Source organism: Buceros rhinoceros, unplaced genomic scaffold (assembly GCF_000710305.1).
Source record: "Buceros rhinoceros silvestris isolate BGI_N320 unplaced genomic scaffold, ASM71030v1 scaffold9055, whole genome shotgun sequence".
NCBI classification, from domain to species: Eukaryota; Metazoa; Chordata; class Aves; order Bucerotiformes; family Bucerotidae; genus Buceros; species Buceros rhinoceros.
The window spans coordinates 49,163-56,851 of NW_010414596.1; the positions used below are offsets into that span (position 1 = coordinate 49,163).

Genomic DNA, 7,689 nt, shown 5'->3' on the forward strand with positions numbered 1-7,689 from the left:
GATTCAAATATTCTGGACTGTTAAGCAGGACAAGATGAGAAAGGTAACGTAGTGGCACATTCTTGGACCTTGGTGACTTTGGAGAATAAACTGACATAGTCTGTGAAACACCTGGGCCTCTGTAATAGTGGAATCTTTCTGATTTCACCAGAAATATGAGAACAGTAAAAATATGAAAGGAAGCTGCAGAATTTACATGAATAGTTGGATGAAGAGTGGGTTATAATTCATGGGTAGGCTTAGGAATCTGTAAATCAGATCTGTGAGAGTGGAAGGTTTTTTGGTGGCTCTGAGGTATAATGGCAGGCTGTAGATAATCCCGGTTCCATGGGTTGCCCATCTATACTTCCACCAATCACTTTGAGAGAGTCACTTTAGCTGGTTTTGCACCAAAGCACCAGATAAAAGGGGAGATGAAATCCCCATGTCACACACAAAGTTCTCCTCAGGGTGCTAGATGCTATTTTTAATACAGTTTTAGGTGAACCTTTCAAACCTCTGAGTAGTACATATGCTATAAAATGTCTATGAGTTGAAGCAACCTCTCATAAATCTAGGACTTGATTTCTCAAAAAAGTAGCATTTACTCTGATCTTTAATCTGTATATTTAAGGGTTATTTTAATCTGTATTTTCTGGTGATCATTTTATCAGAAATTTAGTTCCAGTTCCATGAAGAGTTATACGGTTACTAACATGCTGGCAAGAACATAAAGATGCTACAAAAATCTCTTCTTCGCCAATGCAGTTTAAACAGTATAATGAAACAAGATTTCACTTACTTATCTGGAGTGGCATTACATCAGATACTGTGGGTAAAGTGTTATGAAGTGCAAAGGGAGGAATGTGGCGTAGTCCAAAAAAAAAAAAAAAAAAAAAAAAAAAAAAAAAAAAAAAAAAAAAAAAAAAAAAAAAAAAAAAAAGCTGTCTGACCATTGCTTCCCCTTTGTTTTGGGAACATTTTTAATCTATTATTGAGCAACTTTGTAGCTAGCCAATGTGAGGAAAACAAGGGAAAGCTGGCAGATGTAAACAACTTTATTCCATTAAAGATGGTGGTCTTACTGGAGGGAATTCATCATTCTGTACTTGGAAAGCTTTTTTAGAAGTGGCTTGAATACATAAATCATCAGGGATAGTGTTGCAAAAGCTGAAAGTCTGAATTTTCTTTTAGGAGGCCTTGGAAAACATACAATGTTTTTTCATTCTTTGCTTTTCTCTTGTTCCTGTTGAAAACTTTATACAAATCTTTTTTTTCCCCTTTAGCCTCTTTTCCCCAAGAAGAATTATGAATGCCTAACTAGCTGTGAATTCCTTAAGTACATCCTGTCTGTGAAGCAAGGGGACTGTCCAGCACCTGAAAAGGCCAGTGGTTTTGCAGCTGCCTGTGTTGAAAGCTGTGAAGCTGATAGTGAATGTTCTGGAGTGAAGAAATGCTGTTCCAATGGATGTGGTCATACGTGCCAAGTTCCAAAAAATCTATACAAAGGTAGAGATTGTTCATATGTACTCATACTGGATTAATAATCCAGGCCATAATAAAGTCTCCTAGAAAACCAGGATTTCTGTTTCATAGGAGTTCATGGATGGAAAGAAAAAAGAGAGGAGCCTGTGGAAAGTCAGAGAAAAGTGTTGCTCAAGTTTTTGAATTTTCTTCCCCTTATGAAGAACCATATCTGGAAATCTGTGCAATGTAAATTTATGGCTATTATGAATCATCTCTAAGCAGAACAAGTTTACCAGTTTAGGTGACATCTCACGTAATTTGATGCGGATGAGAGAGAATGCAGCAGGAAAATATTTAACGATAAATAATTCAAGTCTTGTTAATAACAAATACATTTATGTTTCTAAGTCAGGCAGATAGAACTACTAAGTAGGAAGTATGAGATAATCTGGTAAAAGAACAAATCAATGCAGTATATTTGGTATTGGTGTTCTTAATGACCTAAGAACAGAATAGTGAAAGATTATAATTTCCACATATACATATTAAGTTATTATTTAACTCTAAGGTAATCTTAGGGATTTTTTTAAAATTTATTTGAGTCCTTAGATTCTGTGAAAAAAGGTTTTTCTTGACATCCATTGGCAGGAACATGTAGACTAAGAAATTATTTGCTTAGACAAACTCCACAGTGTAATTTATTGGAATTAAAAAAAGCTTTATTCACCAGAATTCTCTTAAATATGCTCCTAATGCAAAACAATGAACATTTATTAAAGGCATTTTATTGTTCCACAGAATTGGAATGTTTTGTTAAAAATCCATTCTCCTAATTTCAGTGATAAAAAATAAATATTAATCAGTTATGCTTCTGACATCTTGGGCTCTCTGTGGAGAGCCTGATCAGCAAAACTCTCAACTAAGCTCCAGGCTTAGGTCCGAGTCCAGACTTATTTCCATCTGTGGATGGAAAAATGATAAAATATGTGAAGGAGATGGTGGTTCTATTTTTAAATTCATTGCTTTAACTGAAACGTTGACGCATCTTTTTGAATGTCCCTAGTGATGAGAATCTATGTCAGAAATAATGTTCTCCGACTTTTGAATCCTGTCTTTGAGTGTAAAGGATGGGCCATCAGGAAGCACTGTCTTATTTACTTACATAAATGGAAAAAATTTGATCTCTAAGTCGTAGAGGTTGAGTAAGCATAAAATTGATGAAGATAGTAAAGTATTTTGAATAGCAGACAGTACTGTGATCTGGATTTCCAGTGCAGAAGGGAACTGTTTCCAAGATACTTCAGAGCTGCCCCTTTAAAACTATAAGAAATTATTGCACTCTTATTTACAGCACTTCTCAAAATGAAGATTATTGGAATGGATCACTTAGTTACTTCTTTGATCTTCTGGAAACAAACAACTAGAGTGATAAACTGGCATTCGTGTTGTATATGTAATGATTTACATGCTAAGACTCCCTGCCATGAGTACAAAGCATTCCAGTAAATGTAACAGCTGGAGGAGGTAAAAGAAAAACAAACAAGCAAGCAAGCAAGCAAACAAACAAACAATTGAAACAGGGCAACATGCTTTTGGAGAGGACCCAAGATATGGCAGGATGTGATACATTGTGCAACTGTGCACTGGGAACTCTACTACTGTTCTGCCTAATTATATAGGAGCAGAACTAACCTTCTCTAACATCTTATCACCGATCTGCAGGAGGTGCTTGCTTGTAAGAGCATGTATGTCTTGCAGAGGAAAGGCAAGCCCAATACCATATTGCCTTCTCAGCTGATGAATTCAGCTAATTAGCCTCTTCGACCTGTCTTTCTGCAACAAAGGACAAATAGCAGTGGAGCAGGCTTGCTATTCATTTCCTCTGGGGGTAAATGACCTTCCTGTCACTAAGGAAGAGCAAACTCTGCAAGCATGACTAAGATCTAGAGAATAAGTTTAGTACTTACTCTTATCATTTTGACAGCACTCGCAGCTAGAAAATTAACTGAGATTGAATCAAAGAGTCTAGAGAAGTTCCTGTAGTTTTTACTGTTGATCAAACTCTGGAGATTAGTTGCAACAGTAGATATAAAACACCCATCTGATTTGCTATACTTACAAACTGGATTTGTAAAAAGAATATTAATGTAAGTACACTGCCACCAAAGTCATATATTGCTAATCTGGATTAACGTAACAAGTCCAGTTACTTGTTATCCTAATTGATTATTGGCTTGCATTCGCTATAATCTTCAAACTGTTTATTATCGTTGTATTTTTTCATCTCTGCTGGGAGTAGTACTAACCGGTTACATAGTCTTCATGTTTTTATTTCCCTTTACTGGTGATATTAAATGTTCTCTCCTACTCTTCTGTCATCTGCATCATCCACCTCCTTTATGTCATCTCAACTAGTGAAGTGCTTCAGAAAGTGTCCTTTCTCCATGGCCTAGCTAATTTTTTTTTTTATATGGACATAATGATGTTATAAGCAACAGTAAGCACCTTAAAGTAGATGTGATACTATATAGATAGAAATGTGGACAATATCTCTGCTTAAAACTAAAACAGTTTAAAAATGCAGAAGAAAAAGGAAGGAAGAGAAAGGGATGGAAAATGCATGATCAGGTTCTCTTTGTCTAATGTGTGCATGTGCATCCCCAAGTAAGGACAAGAACACGTATCTTTTTCTACACTTAGCTGGTGACGCTGAAAAACTTACCCATCACTTCTTTTCTGTTCAGAAGTTAGTGGTCTCTAAGATGTGATGATACACCTTCTTGCATGATCTTTCCAGGACTTCTTTTTAACAAAGATTTAGGGTTCACACTATCTAAACCAGCCTAACTAGTTTTGTCTGAAATGCGTAAGGGAACAATCCATATGGCAGCTCCAACTGCAGACCTGGGTAAGGAAAATAATGAAGAGAAGCTTATGACATTTAAAGGGTATGATGGTATGACACTATCAGCATAGCTGGAGCCAGGTTGTCACACAGTTTAAAGGCTCTTTTCCTGCTTAAAGAAAAATAGTTTTGTATCTTAAAACCAGTGTAGAGTTTTAAAAGTGTGCATCTCAGTCTTCGAACAACTGTGTTTACAATTGTACTGATGCCATGAATGTACCATTTACTGTTCGAAATCTTCCCGTGGAAACTTTTTGAATTCCTGAGGACCTGATATTGAAGGTACAGATCCTTATGATGGACCAATGTGCCTTTATTTTTTCATGGCACGGAGATGCATTTGCTGTTTGAAGGACACCTTTAGAAACAATTTTCCTGGGCTCTAGTATTGCACACATACAGCAGTGATTTGAATTCTTCAGTTAAGCACTGGAGACTTCAGAGGACTAATTTGTTCCAGCACAATGAAAGGGCTGACCATTTACATAATAAAAAGCACATTGAAGAGTAATTGGATCTACACATCTGGATGTTAAATGGATGATGCTGTTTCTACAAAAGTATTTTAAAATGCACTTGTACTGTGCTCTCTCTGTTTGTGCTGCTGCACTCCATCTGCACACAATTACGTAACTCTGGAGAGGCAGAGATGCCTGCAATCAAGTGAATCCAACTGCCCCTAATGCAAAGCAGATGGGAGTTTTCTTAATATGCAAATTGTGGGATTATTGTACGTGATAATTAAAGAAGGATTTTCAAATCCGGAAATCCGAACTGACATGTTCTGTGATGTTCGTTATATTACACTAAGACTACAAGCTGTTGAAGGTTATCCAGGGTTTAAACCTGGAGTTTAAGTACTGGATTTTCCTCAGGTTGATTTCAGGCTTCTTCAAGGGCTACAGGATCAATTTTTATTTCGTTGTAGCTAATAATCAGATTTAGGAGAAGACCTCCTAAAATATAAAAGCATTTTGTTCACCTAAGGAAGTTCTGGCACTCAGTCAACTGTGGCAAACTGACCAGGAAATAATTTGTCGAACTAACACGTACAGCTGGACTTAGGTGGACATCCACTGAAATGACAAAATAACACAAGTGCATACAATAACTTGCTAAGAGGGTTTATATGTCAGCACAGAGATCTTATTTGTGACATATCCTGAAGAGACAAAATGCTGCGCACTCAAATATATGAGTACCTAAAGTCTGTCTAAGGAAATGATTGTTGATTTGTTGATTCCCCCATTTTTTTTCTTCTGTCTAACCAACAATGTCCTCTGTTTTAAATTTTTTTTTATACATCTTCATCTATATATAGATTAGTCACATCTTGTAAATTGCTCACATACTTTTGTCTGCAAATTCCTATTACAGGTGTTCCACTGAAACCCCGGAAAGAATTAAAATTCATAGAACTTCAGTCTGGAGACCTGGAGGTGAAGTGGTCTTCAAAATTCAATATTTCCATTGAGCCTGTGATCTATGTTGTTCAGAGGAGGTGGAATCAAGGAATTCATCCAAGCGAGGATGATGCTACTAACTGGCAAACTGTGGCACAGGTCAGTTCTTTGTAAAGCGATATGGCTCCCTAGCTTCCAGACCGTGACCTAAATGTCCTCTTCAGATGGAGGAGACTTTGATCGCTTAAAGGTGTGGAGGCTCTTGCAGAGGGATCCGTTTAAATAGTCTCTCTCAAGGTCATGACGGAGCTGCAAGCAGAGTCCAGATCTCCAGAGCTTTACTTCACTGCTCAATTAACTCTTTTCTAGATTTACTCAGGAGAAATGAACTTCAGTATTTTCACTTCCAGTTTTTCAGTTATAGAAACACTAAATGCTTTTGGTATGTATTGAAAGTGACTTCTTAAAAGTGTGTGAATGTATCAGTAAAGAATTAAAATACAGTTTTCTTGTCCCCAAAAGAAAAAATACTCAGAGCTTTATGTTTTCAAATTGAGTTTATGTTGTGAGCTTGCTTTCTGTACATAAAAATCTACAGAACTAACTGGAGGCTTGATATTCATAAGGCCAGTGAGTGGCACTTTCTTGTAATCACATACTTATGATCTATTCAGATGGGAATTCCAAAGTCTCTGAAAGCCACAAATCTCTTGAAAAAATGTAGAGTTAGATGCCAAAATCCATTGAAGGAAGCATGTAAGAGACATAGTCCTTTTGAGGTCAGTGAGACTCAGTGCACAGTGTCCAAGGCATGGCTTGGGTCTTACAAAAACGGTAAGAAATACAATTGGTGAAAAGGCTGTTTAATTTTTGAAAATAAAACAGAGAGTGAAAGAAAAGACTAAAACCTTTATTCTCTGTAAAGTTGTTTTTTTCAGATGTGACCCTCGCAATCTGGAAAAGTCTGTGATGTCATGCTCTTATCACTCAGTGCAATCCAGACTAAAAATGTAAGATTCATGAGCAAATGTTTCTTAATGAGAAGCAGCCAACAGAGCATATATTTTCACTTAGTTCCTTCCCAGTTTCAATCTGTTTTTTAACATGCTGACAGTCCACCTGGATGGCAGAGTTCCAGTCGTTTATCTTAAACTGCTTCACCCTCATCCCTGCTGACAAGCAAAGTAAAATGCTGATTTTGAAAAGACCTGCAAAATGTCATTATAGCTAAGAAAAGAAGGAAAGAGAATGAATAGAACCATCCACAAAATACAGTAAGGAGTTTAAATTCTGTGACAACCTCTGTTCATTCTCAGTTCAGATTGTGTAGGAAAAAGCTATCTTAAAGTAATTTCAAGCTTGTGAAACTGAACACTCAGAAATTCTTAGCTTTAATCACAGAATCACTGAATAGTTTTGAATGGAAGGGACCTTTAAGATCACTAAGTCAGACCATTAATGTGGGCCTGCAGGGGGCTGTCACTATGTCATAGTCTTGCTCAGGAAAAGTCACCTGCAGCAGAGCCGTGGTTTGCCTGCCTATGCGAGCCCAAGGGAATGTGCACACCTCCAAACCTGATAAAGTTGCAGTGACTTTTTTATCATCTCTCAGCGGAGAGATAGTAAGTCTAATCTGCTTTCTCCATATTCAGCAAACAACCTCCCGCTGTTGCTACCAGAAAAATACCACGTAGCAAAAATGAGCGAGATCTGAACTACTCCTCACTGTTATTGTGCCATGTATACGTGCTAGACTATAGAAGCCCAGTTCTTCTGTCCAGTGGATCCAGACTCCGTAGGTAGCACGCTGCTGTGCTTTTCCTGATCCCAGATACAGACTTCATGCACAGTTCTGGAAGCATGCACTTCATGTGTTCTAAAGCAGTGGAGCACATAGAAACCTCTGCCTTCTTGCAGTGGATGTACAGGAAAGAG

The 7,689-nt window shown here is 37.4% G+C and overlaps 1 long non-coding RNA gene across 1 annotated transcript in view; it reads left to right on the top strand.

Moving 5' to 3' along the window:
- Positions 1–5,913, top strand: part of LOC104494325 — an 8,151-nt gene extending 2,238 nt beyond the window's left edge. The window contains exons 2-3 of the long non-coding RNA XR_727799.1: positions 1,266–1,488; positions 5,729–5,913. This is a non-coding gene — a long non-coding RNA (uncharacterized LOC104494325). The remainder of the gene's footprint in view (positions 1–1,265; positions 1,489–5,728) is intronic.
- The last annotated feature ends 1,776 nt before the right edge of the window (positions 5,914–7,689 follow it).